This window comes from Aquarana catesbeiana, linkage group LG10 (genome assembly GCF_042186555.1).
Source record: "Aquarana catesbeiana isolate 2022-GZ linkage group LG10, ASM4218655v1, whole genome shotgun sequence".
NCBI lineage: Eukaryota > Metazoa > Chordata > Amphibia > Anura > Ranidae > Aquarana > Aquarana catesbeiana.
Genome location: NC_133333.1, coordinates 167,823,362 through 167,839,412, shown reverse-complemented (window position 1 = coordinate 167,839,412; position 16,051 = coordinate 167,823,362). Strand labels below are relative to the sequence as shown.

Below are 16,051 nucleotides of genomic sequence, written 5' to 3'. Positions count from 1 at the left end.
AGGGCCAGTACAGCCTAATACCGGTGTGATGCGAGGTGGCTCGCGCTTCTTATGCAGACAGACTTCGTTCGCTCTAGCCCACGCTCGCCTCGAAATCCGCACCGGGGGGGGGGTACTCTTCTTTTTCGCGGAGGCACAGAAGCAGGGGGACCCGGGGCATCTTTCAGGCTCCTATCCATGGAGCGGCATCGGGCTCTCACCCTGCGCCACACTTAAGCTGCCTGGGCCGTCCAGCCTGCCTCCAATCCCTCACTCCAGCGCTGCCCACGGGCCCCTCCCCCCACTCAGACGTCTCACGTCTGCATCCTGCGACCATAATGTAATTCTAATACAGTCTATACAGAGAGCTATCCATCTCCAACATGATCTGGCCAAGAAATCTAACTGTAATGCAATTTTGTTATCTTCTATACAAACATATTTACTAAACCTATTAAATGAGTTGTAGGTTAAACTAAGACAACACCTATATAAAAATGGTGTTTATGACAGTATCTTTCACAATGACACAATTTGGGAGAAAATTTTTTTTTATCTATTTATCCCTTGCAAAGCTACCATATAATTATGATAACACTCTTTTGGCTTAGCCAAGAGACACATGCTTTGTAAATAAGGCTTTGCCCTAGCCGATGCAGAAAAAATATTAGATATTAAATCATATTGAGATCAGACATATTAAAATTGTTTAACAAACAAAACTTTATTACTAGTTTTGAATAGAATGGTGAAGGGCTAGAATTCCTCTCGTTTTTTTTTATTGCTGTCTGTGTACCGGTTGAGGACATCCTTCCCACCTCCTGTATGGTCCCTGGGACAGAAGTGAGAGGAGCACAGGCAGCAATAAAAACCTGACAGAAGTTTAACACTTGCATACTGTATAAAAAAATTACAAGACATGCTCAAGGCATCCAAAGGACTGGAAATCATGTATTACAATATTTGTGGCTTAGGTTTTAAGGTATATCTGCTCTTTAATAGAACCCTGTCAGCAAAGTTGCGATTGCCGATTTGCTTCTGAAAATGATGGTAGCCACAATGACATCATGATACTGTTACTTGTAATATTGCAATTGCGACCGACAACAAATTACACCTCCTAAAGGTGTCTGTAACATCAAAAATACTATTTAGAGTTCACACTGCCATCATAATACTGACTGGCACCATGGTATTGACTGTGACATCAAAATTATAACTGTCGACACAATGCCTGAAGCAACAACACAATGGCTATTTATTACTATGACAAATCCTGATATGCAGTAACATGTTAAAACTGTGCTGCACAATATATAGCCTGCTCTGTATATTGTGCTGTGCATTATATATTTCAAACAGTTTTTTACTGTTCTACTGTACAGTATATGATATACTCCACTCTTTATATTGTTCTGTGCATTATGTAGTTGAAACAGTTCCACGTTGTATACAGTGCAGTACAACTTACAGTATCCTCCACTCTGTGGATTGTGATTATGGCGGAGCTTAACATAAGACGAACATTCACCCATTCAGCGGGAGCCGTACATCATGTATAATACAGTGCCTTGAAAAAGTATTTATACCCCTTTACATTTTGCACATTTTGTCATGTTACCAAAAAAAAAAACCTTAAAATGTATTTTATTGGGATGCTATGTTATAGACCAACACAGAGTGGCACATACCGCATATACTCGAGTATAAGCCGACCCGAATATAAGCCGGGGGACCTAATTTTACCACAAAAAACTGGAAAAACTTATTGACTCGAGTATAAGTCTAGGGTGGGAAATGCAGCAGCTACTGGGTTAACAATGCCCATCTGCAGCCTCATTGTGCCCATCTGCAGCCTCACTGACCATCTGTAGCTGTACCCTTGATAACCAAAACAACGGGTGTCTCCCGCTGTGTCATGCAGTCTGTTTGGCGGCCGAACACTGTAACAAAGCCCTGCCTCCTTCTTGTCCGTGATAGACGGAACACTGATTCAGTTTCCCAGCATTGTATCAGTGTTCCGTCTATCACGGACGAGGAGCAGGCGGGGCTTTGTTACAGTGGACAGCCGCCGAACAGTTAAGACTGCATGACACAGCGGGAGACACCCGCTGTTTTGGTTATCAAAAGGTACAGCTGCAGATGGGCAAAGTGAGGCTGCACCCTCACTCGAGACACTCACTTGAGTATAAGCTGAGGGGGGCTTTTTCAGCATAAAAAATGTGCTGAAAAAGTTGGCCTATACTCGGTAATTGTGAAGTGGAAGGAAAATGATAAATGGTTTTTAAAAATGTTTTACAAATAAATATCTGAAAAGTGTGGTGTGCATTTGTATTCAGCCCTCCTGAGTCATAACTTTGTAGAACCACCTTTCACTGCAATTACAGCTGCAAGTCTTTTTTGGGGATGTCCCTACCAGCTTTGCACATCTAGAAGAGTGACATTTTTACCCATTCTTCTTTGCAAAATAGCTCAAGCTCTGTCAGATTGGATGGAGAGCGTCTGTGAACAGCAATTTTCAAGTCTTGCCACAGATTCTCAATTGGATTTAGGTCTGGACTTTGACTGGGCCATTCTAACAAATGAATATGCTCTGATCTAAACCATTCCTTTGCAGCTTTGGCTGTATTTTTAGGGTCGTTGTCCTGCTGGAAGGTGAACCTCCACAACAGTCAAGTCTTTTTGCAAACTCTAACAGGTTTTCTCTTAAGATTGTCCTGTATTTGGCTCCATCCATCTTCCCATCAACTCTGACCAGCTTCCCTGTCCCTGCTGAAGCAAAGCATCCCCACAACATGATGCTGCCACCACCATGTTTTACGGTGAGGATGGAGTGTTCAGGGTGATGTGTAGTGTTAGTTTTCTGCCACACAAAAAGCATTTTGCTTTTAGGCCAAAAAGTTCAATTTTGGTCTCATCTGACCAGAACACCTTCTTCCACATGTTTGCTGTGTCCCCACATGGCTTCTCGCAAACTGCAAATGGGACTTCTTATGGCTTTCTTTCAACAATGACTTTCCTCTTGCCACTCTTCCATAAAGACCAGATTTGTAGAGTGCACGACTAATAGTTGTTCTGTGGACAGATTCTCCCACCTGAGCTGTGGATCTCTGCAGCTTCTCCAGAGTTAACATGGGCCTCTTGGCCGCTTCTTGATTAATGCTTTCCTTAACCGGCCTGTCAGTTTAGGTGGACGGCCATGTCTTGGTAGGTTTGCAGTTGTGCCATACTCTTTCCATTTTCAGATGATAGATTGAACAGTGCTCCGTGAGATGTTCAAAGATTGGGATATTTTTTTTATAACCTAACCCTGCTTTGAACTTCTCCACAACTTTATCCCTGACCTGTCTGGTGTGTTCCTTGGCTTTCATGATGTTGTTTGTTCACTAAGGTTCTCTAACAAACCTCTGAGGACTTCACAGAACAACTGTATGTATACTGAGATTAAATTACACATAGGTGGACTCTATTTACTAATTAGGTGACTTCTGAAGGCAATTGGTTGCACTAGATTTGAGTTAGGGGTAGCAGACTAAAGGGGGCTGAATACAAATGCACGCCACACTTTTCACACATTTATTTGTAAAAATAACTGAAAAACATTTATCATTTTCCCTCCACTTCACAATTATGTGCCACTTTATGTTGGTCTGTCACATAAAATCCCATTAAAATACACGTATGTTTTTGGTTGTAACATGACAAAATGTGGAAAATATCAAGGGGTATGAATATTTTTTCAAGGCACTGTAGCAGTATTACTTCTGTCAATTGTTATTAAAAGGCCTTAACAACCAGTGATATCATTGGCTCTTATCCTTTTACATGACCAGGAATCCCTGTCCATGTAAGCAATGGGGTGGGGGTAGTTTAAGAAAAAAATATTCATACGAGGACTATATATATATATATATATATATATATATATATATATATATATATATATATATATATATATATATATGGTCAATGACATCATGGGGGCATACTTATCTGTCTTCCAGATTTCAATAAGTCCCCCACCAACTACCCTGCCCCCTGTTGAAGGCATGTGATCTGGTATGGTTCAGCAGAGGGAAGGGGATCCCATGAGTTTTTTTATTTCTTCATTTTGTGTGGGGTTCCTTCTTAAAATGCATGCCAGACCCAAAAGGGACCTCATGCTGTTTGTTTTAACACGGGGTTCCCATGAAAATGCACACCAGACCTAAAGGGCCTGGTAGGAATTGCAGAGGACCCCATGCTGTTTTTGTTACATGTGGAGGTCCCCCATTGACATCAATACAGGCCCCCATTTAAGAAGGTGGTTGGTGGAGATGACAGAAGGAAGTGGCCCGGAGCAGTCATCATTTTACCAGTGATTTAAACACACCTTTTTCTTTGTATATGCCAGTTTTGCTGCCGAAAACGGTATACATTGCACAGATGTTCCGCTTCACCCCCCCCCCCCCCCAAGCGTGTTATTTAAAGCAGAATTTCAGTTAAATGTCAAAATGTGCCCTTGTTTAGTATGTGTAACAACTAAACCTTATGTACTACTGTATTTTGCATTATATTATTTTCTGATCATCTAGTATAGAAACAGCAGTCTAAAGCCAGGTACACACTACAGTTTTTTTTTTCATGCAACCCTGCGGGGGTCACATTGACTTCAATGGGGTTCGGATTCACCACCTGAATTTTAGCCATGCTTACCAAACCCTGCTAAGTTTGTCTCATTGTGATTTAAATACAGTATACTTATACTTCACCCAGCTCTACTCTGTATACCGTGCTGTACATTATATACTCCTCACCACTTCCCTCTATATATGTGCTGTGCAGTATACAGTATATGATACCCAGCTCTGCTCTGTATATTGTGCTGTACATTACATACTCCTCACCACACCACTCAGCTTTATATTATACAGTCTTCTGTATGGTATATCCTCCGAAATTCTCCTACAGTATAGTATATACCCTATAACACACACACACACACACCTCCTTTTCAACCTCCAAGAAATGAGATTGCAATAAAGTATAACATTACTAATGATTCTCATTAATCTTTAACAAAGAATCTTCAAATATTTGAAAAAGATGATGAGAAGGTTTACATTCACATCTTACAGATCCAATAGGAGGGATACAAAAGATGCTCAGTAGGCATATTCTACCAGCTTTTAGATGTCAGTTGCCAATCACTACAGAGAAACAGACCCCATAAAATCACTGTAAACTACAGTAAGACGATGACCTTAAGATTAGGCCGAATTCCGGTAATGGTCTGTGATGCACAGGCTTCTGCCACGTGTTGCCTTGTTACATCACGTAAAACATAATATCCAAATACCGGTGTCCATGTGCAGGCCTGTAATCCCCAAACACCGTGTAGACCAAGCAATCTGGTCTCACTAGATAATACTCTGAGATCCAATGCAGGAAGGTCTTTGAGTGGAATTTGTCTTTAGTATACATATACATACAGTAACGTGCAAAGGAAAACCCATGCAAGCAACTATGAAGGGAGTAATCTTGGAAGAAAAACAAAACGGGTAAATCATTTTTGGGTTTGACTGAGTAGATCATACTCTATTAATGTACATCACTACACAGAAGGAAAACAATCACAAGAGTTGGGGGGAGGAGGGGCTGTAGTGTGTAATTACATCATCAGTGATGACAACATGACAGATGCTTTGTAGGCCTGGAGAATGCAAAAACGTTTGAGATATAGGAGTGCATGTATGAAGGAACTAAGCAGGTCATGTCAATGTAGTGCCAAAAAAAAAAAAGAAAGTGTGTGATATTGGGGGGGGGGGGTTAGTGGAAGTGGAGAGAGGTCATGGGACTAAACATAAGGAGAATGGTTGAGGGAGCGTGGAGGTTTAGTTGCAAAGATAGGTAAGAGGATAGCAGGATACATGGGTATGGGATGGAGAGATAATCACTGAGCTGTAGATGGAAAGAAGTGGTAAGCAACGAATTTCAGATTCATTGGCCGAAAAGGGAGAGCCAAGATGTCTGCAGGACATAACATAACTTGACATAAGTGCCTAATGTGGAGCTTCAATCATTTTTGTGTTTATTAAAAGCCAGTAGCTACAAAAAGCGATGTGGTCACCTGAACCGTCGCTTCTCTCTCTCTCTCCTCGCCCTGGAGCTGGCATTTCTACTGTGGGCACCCAGTTGTGACAGCTTGCGACTACTGAATGGTCCAGCAGTCTAGAAGGGAGGGAGGGGGAGAGGAGAACTTCCGCTCGAATCACCTAGGAGATCCAAGTGGAAGTGGGAGTGGGTGCCTGTTAAAACCAAGTACCTGCTCCCCCTCAAAACAAATAATATGCCTAATGTGGCGGGGGGGGGGGGGGGGGGGGGGAGTGCTTAAAGTGGAACTTTCCCCTTTGGGTGGACCTCCACTTTAACCACTTGACACTTAATCACTGGGCGCTTAAACCCCCTTCCTAACCAGACCAATTTTCAGCTTTCGGTGCTCTCACACTTTGAATAACAATTACTCAGTCATGCAACACTGTACCCATATGAAAGTTGTGTCCTTTTTTTCACACAAATAGAGCTTTCTTTTGGTGGTATTTAATCACCGCTAAGTTTTTTATTTTTTTCGCCTTTAAATCTTTAAATCAAAAAATACTGAAAATTCTGTAAGAAAAAAAAATGTCTGTTTCTGTTAAAATTTAGTAAATTAGTAATTTTTCTTCATAAATTTTGGCCAAAATGTATACTGCTACATATCTTTGGTAAAAATAATCAAATTTGGTGTATATTATTTGGTCGGTGAGAAAGTTATAGAGTCCACAAGCTATGGTGCCAATCTCTGAAAATTGATCACACCTGAAGTACTGATGGCCAATCTCATTTCTTGAGACCCTAACAAGCCAGGACAGTACAAATACCCCCCAAATGACCCCTTTTTGGAAAGTAGACATTCCAAGGTATTTAGAAAGAGGCACAGTGAGGTTTTTAAAGTTGTAATTTTTTCCCACAATTCTTTGCAAAATCAAGTTATTTTCTTTTTTTTTTACAAAATTGTCATATTATCAGGTTATCACACACAGCATATGCATACCATAAATTACACCCCAAAATACATTCTGCTACTCCTCCTGAGTATGGCAATACCACATTTGTGAGACTTTCACACAGCGTGGCCACATACAGAGGCCCAACATGCAGGGAGCACCAGCAGGCTTTCTAGGGGCATAAATTTCAAGTCTAATTTGACTATCTAATTACACTTTGAGGCACTGTAGTAGCATGGATGCAAACTGATGTGGCATGGATGAGCCGTGGATGTGGATGGCTGGGTATGGCTGGGTGGGTATGGCTGAGTATAGCTGGGTATGGTTGAGTATGGATGGATGAGTATTGCAGAGTATGGATGGATGGATGAGTATTGCAGAGTATGGATGGATGGATGAGTATTGCAGAGTATGGATGGATGGATGAGTATTGCAGAGTATGGATGGATGGATGAGTATTGCAGAGTATGGATGAGTATTGCAGAGTATGGCAGAGGATGGCAGAGCATGGCAGAGTATGGCAGAGTATTTCAGGGTATGGCAGAGTATTGCAGAGTATTGCAGGGTATGTCAGAGTATTGCAGAGTAATGTATGGCAGAGTATTGCAGAGTATTCCAGGGTATGGCAGAGTATTGCAGGGTATGGCAGAGTATTGCAGGGTATGGCAGAGTATTTCAGGGTATGGCAGAGTATGGGCAGGGTATGGCAGAGTATGGATGTGGCTGGAATGGGCACTGAGCAGAGTATTGCAGGGTATGGCAGAGTATTGCAGAGTATTTCAGGGTATGGCAGAGTATTGCAGAGTATTGCAGGATATGGCAGAGTATTGCAAAGTATTTCAGGGTATGGCAGAGTATGGGCAGAGTATTGCAGAGTATGGATGTGGCTCGAATGGGCACTGAGCAGCGCTGTTTGCACTACACATCCAGCCCACAGCCCTGCTGCAAACGATCTCTCCCACTCTCCCCTCACACTATACCTTTCCCTTCAGAGAGGGGAGGGAGGAACCGGATGTGACGCCGGTCTGTTGTTGTGATCGCTCCGTCATGTAAACCCTAGCAATAAACTTTTATTTTCTACCTTTTGCTCTGATAAATATAAATTTTTAAGATTTTTGTTATTATCTGTTGGATAAGTATAAAAAACGTGTTTATCATGTCTGAAAATCAAAGCGGTCCTGTGTCCAGTGCTCACTCTCTGTTATGTTAAAAAGTCTAATTAGCCCTCCTAGTTCTTATCCTGAAAAATATATATGGAAGAAAACCACCTATAGATATGGTACTGGAAACCTTCGCCACATCCCAAAACAAAAGAGAAAATTGCAAAAGGGGGTGCCCCAGGGATTTTTTGGGCAAAGGGTAGTAACCAGAAAGGGGAGTAACAAGCGTATAAAAATATACAAAATTTATTGAGTACAAAGCAATAACAGAATTGGTACACAAGGTATATAAACCTAAAAACAAATTAGTCAGACTGAATAGTTACATAACAGCTAGATTCTGAGGCACACAGTTGATCTCATAATGAGAGGCCAAACAATGTGCGTGTACACAGGAGTCCCAACATGTTGCGGAATATAAATAATTAATTCCTTCTTCAAGGGCTGGTTTGAGACAAGCTGTTTTGTCTGGTAATAAAACAGCAAAAATATCAAAAAAAGTATAGGAATAAACAAATATGCAAATGTAAGAACACAGTAGGTAATAGCATGGCATATAGAGATGGCAGGTAATAAAAACAGGTAATACTCACAGTATAACTAACTTTTGTGGTTTAAAGTACACATTAGGGTTTACACAGAGAAGGGGCTTCCATCTCTAAGCTGTTCCATCGCACAGTGAAATGCTCTAGATCACAAGTGTCAAACACAAGGCCCGCGGGCCGAATCCGGCCCTCCAGGCCATTTCATGTGGCCCTCACACCTCTCCTGCAACTGCAGGAGAGCTCCAGCCCTCCCCTGTTCCTCCTCCAGACCCCTAGTTTATGCTTTCAAGCAATGCATCCAGCTTCTTCCCACCAGCAGCATCAGGAAAGGGGGTGCACTTTGATGTTAGGGAGAGTAGAGGACTCAACTTCTGGTGGTGAGGTGGCTCTTGACATCTAATGTAAGGGGAGGGGATGCACTGAACATCTAATCTTACAGATACAACCAGCCCTTTTGAGGACAATCATAATGCTGATGCGGCCCACGATGAAATGGAGTTTGACACCCTTTGGCTGGGGGAGTATGCATCCCCACAGCGCCAATAATACACGGTTGCTCATGCTAAACCGGTTAGCGTATATTGTGTGGAGTGAGTGGAACATGAAGCATCCCTGCCGACAAAGAACACCGGGACCCACAAGGATCGACCAATATTTTGGAGACGGATCTGGCACAAAAAATGTGTCTATGTAAAAAACATGGCATAATAAACCCAAAAGGATATATAGTAATATAAGGTGTATAAATGCATCGCCATGTCATACAGATGCATGCATGGGGGTGTGTCATCATAAGGGGTATCATGATGCAAGCCTGCCACTCCCAAGGGGTCAGGTGGCCTGTGCAGCAGGATATAGAGGCAGCGAGAAGGCAGAAGGACACAAGATCCATAAAAGCACCTAAGGTTGCCGTTTAATGCAAATATCCCAAATCTGGGACATTAAGTGGTCCTGGCTGTGCAGCAATGGAGGACTGAGCTTACCTGGCTTATAAAGGTGGAGGGATCGAATGGTGTATGCCCAAAATGTGGACATGGTCCAATGGATCGGCCTGGTAGGTATCGGGTGAACGGGGGGCCCAGCACAAGTGATAAGCCTTACCGATCACCTGTATACCCCCGGCACAAGCGACATCCAGCCTAACTGCACATTATGGCGCGATGATGTCACACGTTGCAAGGCCATCTGATATCATTCTGGTGTTGGACCGAATGCATCCCAGTTCACGAGGAGGAGATCTCAACAAGCTCCTCCTACAACGTGAGTTGAGGTGGATCTCGGATTTGAATGCGACCTCCCCACCAGGCCTTAATGAAGCCATCAATTTGAAGCCCTTCTTACAGGGCTTCTCTTCTGGAGGTTTTCGAGAGGGACTTGTGAACCCATGACCCAAATGTCACTGGGCAGACCTATTCCTGTAGACATACTGCCAACCCACCCACTTATCTATGTGATTGGGAACAGTAACAAGCTTCGCTAATGGGTGACAGGGGAATACTCCCACCCATCCTCCCCTTTTTCCTCACCGTCCTTTCTCCGTCTTCCCATCTCTCTTTCCCTCCCCTCCCTTCTCTCTTTCTGCCCCCAACCTTTTCTCCCCTCCCCCCCCCCCCTTCACCTTTCTCTTTCCCGCCCATCCATCCAGGCTATCCCTATGCACCACTGTTATGGGCTCTCCTGTACTAATTTTGGCTATTCTTGCTCCTTGAATGTCCATTTCTCAAACTATTTATGCTCAATATAAATGATAACAGTGATTTCCCATTAAGTCACGCATCTGTCATTTATACTGTTAACATATCTGTGTTTTTTATATTTCTGCTGTTCAGGTTGGGCTTCACCTTCTCCACCCCTGCCCTAACACACATGCTTTGGAGATTTCTGTATATTGACTTCTTCCCATCATCTCCGCTGCCTTTGGATACACGGGCTCCCCGACACACGGGGCCACCCTGGTGCTTTTTGCATCTCGGGGCATCCCTCTGGGCTCAGTCTTTTCCGCTACGCTATGTGAGAAATATGGTCTTCTCCATCTGACCTGAGACGTACCACCCCACCTAGCGTGTCGGCGGCTCGCGACGTCTGACATCATCAAACCACACATGTCAGGTACCGCCGTGATCATGACAGCAAGAGCCAAAATTCTAGCACCTCCTCTGTAATGCTAAACAGGTAACCCGTAAAAATTTTTAAAGCGTCGCCTATGGAGATTTTTAAGTACTGTAGTTTGTCGTCATTCCACGAGCATGCGCAATTATAAAGCATGGCATGTTATGTATCTACTCAGCGTAACATCATCTTTCACATTAAATTGTACACAAAAAAAATTGGGCTAACGTTACGGTTTTGTTTTCATTTAAATTCATTTGTAAAAACACTTAGGGCTCTTTCACATGGGGCGGATCAGTGATGATCTGCCCTGTGAACATCCGATTGCTCAGCGGGGATTGCTCCGCCGATCCCCGCTGTGCAGGAAAATGACAGGTCCGTCGCTGCACAGTGTGCAGCGACGGACCTGTCAGAGCGCCGCTCTCCCCTATGGGGGATCGGGTGATGATGGACCGTAGAGTCCGTCGTCACCGATCCGATAATGGATGAAAAAGTAGGTTTTTCCTCCGTTACACTTTTTCGGATCGGAGCGGGTCGGATGTCAGCGGACATGTCACAGCTGACATCCGACGCTCCATAGACCTCCATGGAGTGTCCGTTCAGGTCCGCCTAAAAAACTGACAGGCGGACCTGAACGGACAGTCCGTGCGAAAGAGGCCTTAGAGGGTTATTTACGAAAGGCAAATCCACTTTGCACTGTAAGTGCACTTGGAAGTGCAGTTGCTGTAAATCTGAGGGGTAGATCTGAAATGAGTGGAAGCTATGCTGATTTTATCATCCAATCATGTACAAGCTAAAATGCTGTTTTTTATTTTCCTTGCATGTCCCCCTCGGATCTACAGCGACTTTACTTCCAAGTGCACTTTCAAGTGCACTTGCGGTGCAAAGTGGATTTTCCTTTAGTAAATAACCCCCTTAGTATTTTTTTTCCAAAAAAGTTGCATTTGGAAGACCGCTGTACAAGTACAGTGTGGCAAATATTGCAACGACCGCCATTTTATTCTCTAGGGTCTCTGCTAAAAATTATATATATATATGTTTGGGGGTTCTAAGTAAATTTATAGCAAAAAATGATAACTTGTAAACAACAAATGTCAGAAAAAGGCCTGGTCTTTAAGTGGCTAACAGGGATAGAACATGGAGAAGTATGCATGTATTGCAGAGATGTACTCGTGTTTTATTTTTTACCCTGACATACACTTTATAACATGATGCTGTACACATTTCATTAGATAACTACAGTTAATGTCATAAACAATCAAAATGTGAACACTGTAGTTTGGTTCCAGTGGAAACCTTAAGACCACAGATAAATAAAGGAGAACAAACAGGTAATGACTGTAATTTACAAAGCTAGTTATTTTCAACTGCAACTGGACAGTGAGGTATAGAAAGGCAGAATTACCCCTAAAGCGTATGACGGTGTGCAGTGGGTTAACTGACAATAGAGACTGACCTTTCACCAGTTTAAGACACACCAAAAGCAAAACGACCCTCACAAATATGCTTGCTTGGACAACCTGGCATCTATAAGAAAAATAACATTTTAGATCACAACATTGAGAAGTACCGTGGTTGGCAAGCAAACAACAAGCATGCACAATTTTCAGGAAGTGCCTGAATGCCTTGCAGAGATTGTCCTGAGAGAATGGAAAGAGCCCCTGTGCACCGATGCTGGAGGGAAGGTCGCTAAATCTCCTTTGTTTTTGAATAGATATTTGCATATTTAGCCTAACACCTAGCAAAAAAAAAACAAAACAAAAAAAAAAAAAAAAACCTGACAGTTACAGTTCCTACAAACAGCTGGTAAAGTGCCTACTATTAGCTACAGCTGCCTGCAATTTCCTGTTCTTACCTTTTCGCCCATTTGATGTCTCCCAGGAACTACACGAGCGAATAGGAAAAAAGAACACCAATAATGCTGTGCTGTTGCTGAGGGTTTCCTAAGGTGTCATGACGAGGATAGGCTTTTGTGCTGTCATTGGATTTCCTAGAGATTGGATGAGGACACAGCAGAGAGATATGATCCCCTTGGCCAGATTAAGTCCTATAATTCCACCATGGTATAGCACCATTAGCTGATTGTTGTGGGGCAAAACATAAGAGCCAAAAAAATCCCTTCTGGGCAAGGAAGACATGAGCCACAGTGAAGCTAGCAGAGCTTTGAATCAGGCTGTGAATGAACAGATAGTGAGGACAGAAGTGTTATAACCCCAGGGCTTTTCATTCTTTTATCCTGTAGCTGGGAAAATAAAGAAGGAGCAATAGACTGTGGTAGTCTTGGCTACCCCTTGCGAGAGAGCCGGGCACGGCACACAAGGCATGCTCAACACACAGATGTCACAGTAGAAGGGATCTGGGAAGCCAGACTTGAGAAAGGGACGTTCATTTGACACACACTGGCGCCTCCTCTCATTGTCAGTGCAAATCTGCAGCATGAACAGACGTGTGTGACAGACGGAGGCTGCAAGTCACATCTAATGTGATAACAGACATTTAATAAAACTCTCTACATGCACTTAAATGAATAGCATACAACAGAAACTGAACAATATTACTACATGAGTAGCACATGCTAAAAACACCAGTTTACAGATGTACCTAAAGTCTCATACCCCATACACACTATTAGATTTTCTGCAGATTTTTATCTTCAGATTTACCCAAACCATATAATATGAGGACAAACCTTAAGTTTCAATTTGTATGCAATCTGGCAGGCCCTTGCACTACAAGTTTTAGTAAATCTGAAGACAAAAATCTGCAGAAAATCTAATAGTGTGTATGGGGTCTTAGTCCATCTTTAAGACCATGTTTCACGTTATTCCCAAATTTAGGGTATAACATGAAAAAAGGGTTACATTTCCCAACCACCTACGCTCAATTCCCACATGAAAGTATTCTTTACATATTATAAGTGAATCATTTTGCTATCATGATAGAGCTGCACGATTAATTGTTAAAAACTGTGATCTCGAACCCCCTACACGATCTTATTCCAGCATTTCCACAATTCATGTAACAAATGCAGAGCAGTTTCTTGCTCACAGCTGTCAAAAAAACCCTGCAATGTTTATTACTGAGTGCTAGTTCACACCAGATGCAGTTCCGCGCACTTTTTTTTCTGCACTAAAAATGCATGCAGTGTTTTCCATGTTTTCCAACGGCTCTAGTTCACACCACTGCAGTCAGTTCCAGACAGTTTCTGGTCAGTTGTGAACTAGAGCCATTGAAATAAATGGAAAACACTGTGCATGCATTTTTAGTGCAGAAAAAAACGCACGGAACTGCATCTGGTGTGAATTGGCCCTTGAAAGAGAGATAAAAAGAAACATTGTATCTTTCCGTTCATTTACAGATCAGATTTATTTTTTTATTAAATTGCTCCTCTGTTAAACCCCTGATTAACCTTTAAATTTACTCTAATCAGCCTTATTAACTCCATATTCTCCTTCTCCATTTAATTATTATTTTCCTGCTGTTTTTTTTTTTACTCACTTCTATTTTATAAACTATTAATAATTAAAATATTTTTTTTGTTTGCTTTGTTATATATTTTTACACTTTCAGGCTGGGTTCACACATATGCGATGTGGGAACCAGCTCGATTCCTGTGCGGGTTCCCGCATCGCAGGTCTCTTGCAGGCAAGCAAATATAACTTAATGGTTATTTTTTTATTTCTTTACAAATTACATTATTTTTCATTACATTTCTTTAAATTTGATTGAAGCAAAGAGTTTCAGGTCTTATTTTATTGCCATCTTGTTTGATAACCTAGAAGCTATTTGTGGTTTGAGGCTATAGTGGACTTTAATGGTACCATAACACTTGGGATACACAGATAAATAAAACAAATTAGGTTTTAATAAATTTACATCATATTAAAACATACAGATTTAAAAAAGCTCTGTCAATTCAAACAACTCCGCACTTACCACTATAATGTCTTTATCTGGTCATTTTATACAACGTTTTTTGTTATTATTCTGACTAATACAATATTCTTTTTCTATTTAGTAGTATTATACATTATCTCTGTCTCATAAACATCATATATATATATATATATATATGCAAATAAAGCTCCTGAAGAAGCGAACTACCGCGAAACATGTTGAGCATGCCAATATGACTGTTACAGGGTGAACTGGTATCACTATTTCTCTCAGTTGCCCCTACATGTTTTTTTTTTTTAAATCTGTATGTTTTAATACGATTTTGTAAATTTAATAAAACCTAATTTGTTTTATCTATCTGTTTATCCCAACTGTTTTGGTACTATTAAAGTCCACTATAGCCTCAAAGCACAAATCACTTCTATATTGATAGAACGAGGTACCCCTCTTTATTCTCCATTACCTTTTTTGGCACTCCATTTAACTATCTTGTTTGATAACCTAATGTTCAGGGGTTGTAAATCTTTAAAATAAAAAAGTTCTTCAGAATCATGATCTTTATTCTAACCAAAAAAATGTTGATTCTCACTTTATCTAGAATCGTATGGCTCTATATCATGATAAACAGCACAAATCACAGGAATTAACTAATAATGAATTGTTTTAAAGCCCAACTCCAAGCAAATCGCTAAATATACTGGTAAACAGGGCCATCTTTAATTGGACCCTGGGCAAACATTCTCTTGCCCCCCTCCCACTCTGATTAGTTGCTAGTGGTTACAGCACATCATTTCTGCTTGCCGATTGGTTGATAGAGGTTACTGCACATCATTACTGCTTCTCCACCGGTTGCTATTGATTACTGCACATCATTACTGCTGACTGGTTTCTAGAGGTAACTGCGCATCATTACTGCTCACTGATTGGTTGTTAGAGGTTACAGAACATCATTACTGCTCACTGATTGGTTGCTAGAGGTTACCGTACATCATTACTGCTAACTGGTTTCTAGAGGTTACTGCAAATCATTCTTGCTCACTGATTGCTAGAGATTACAGCAGATCATTACTGTTCATGATTGGTTGCTAGAGGTTACTGCACATCATTACCCATGCATCAAATTGTGGGTGTGGTCATACTGCACTAACATTGAGGCATTGTTACATACCAGGAGTTCAGGAGTAAACTATATACAGAAGAATGTGCTACGTACAGAGTACAGGGTTGAGGGGTGCACCATGTGCAGAGTGCAGGGTTGAGGGGTGCGCTTATGTGCAGAGTGCAGGGTTGAGGGGTGCGCTATGTGCAGAGTGCAGGGTTCAGGAGTGTGCTATGC

At 41.8% G+C, this 16,051-nt stretch overlaps 1 protein-coding gene across 10 annotated transcripts in view; it reads right to left on the bottom strand.

The window, feature by feature from the left end:
- MIB2 (MIB E3 ubiquitin protein ligase 2) overlaps window positions 1–16,051 on the bottom strand; it is a 240,650-nt gene that overhangs the window by 165,712 nt on the left and 58,887 nt on the right. For 6 of the 10 annotated variants that reach the window (XM_073602907.1, XM_073602909.1, XM_073602911.1 and 3 more), the window contains one exon: window positions 12,275–12,345. The exons of 2 other annotated variants lie outside the window; for them this stretch is intronic. The gene's annotated coding sequence lies outside the window, so the exon portion shown is untranslated. Of the gene's footprint in view, window positions 1–12,274; window positions 12,346–12,673; window positions 13,153–16,051 lie in introns of those variants that run through there. 2 more of the 10 variants (XM_073602912.1, XM_073602914.1) reach the window with 2 other exon arrangements.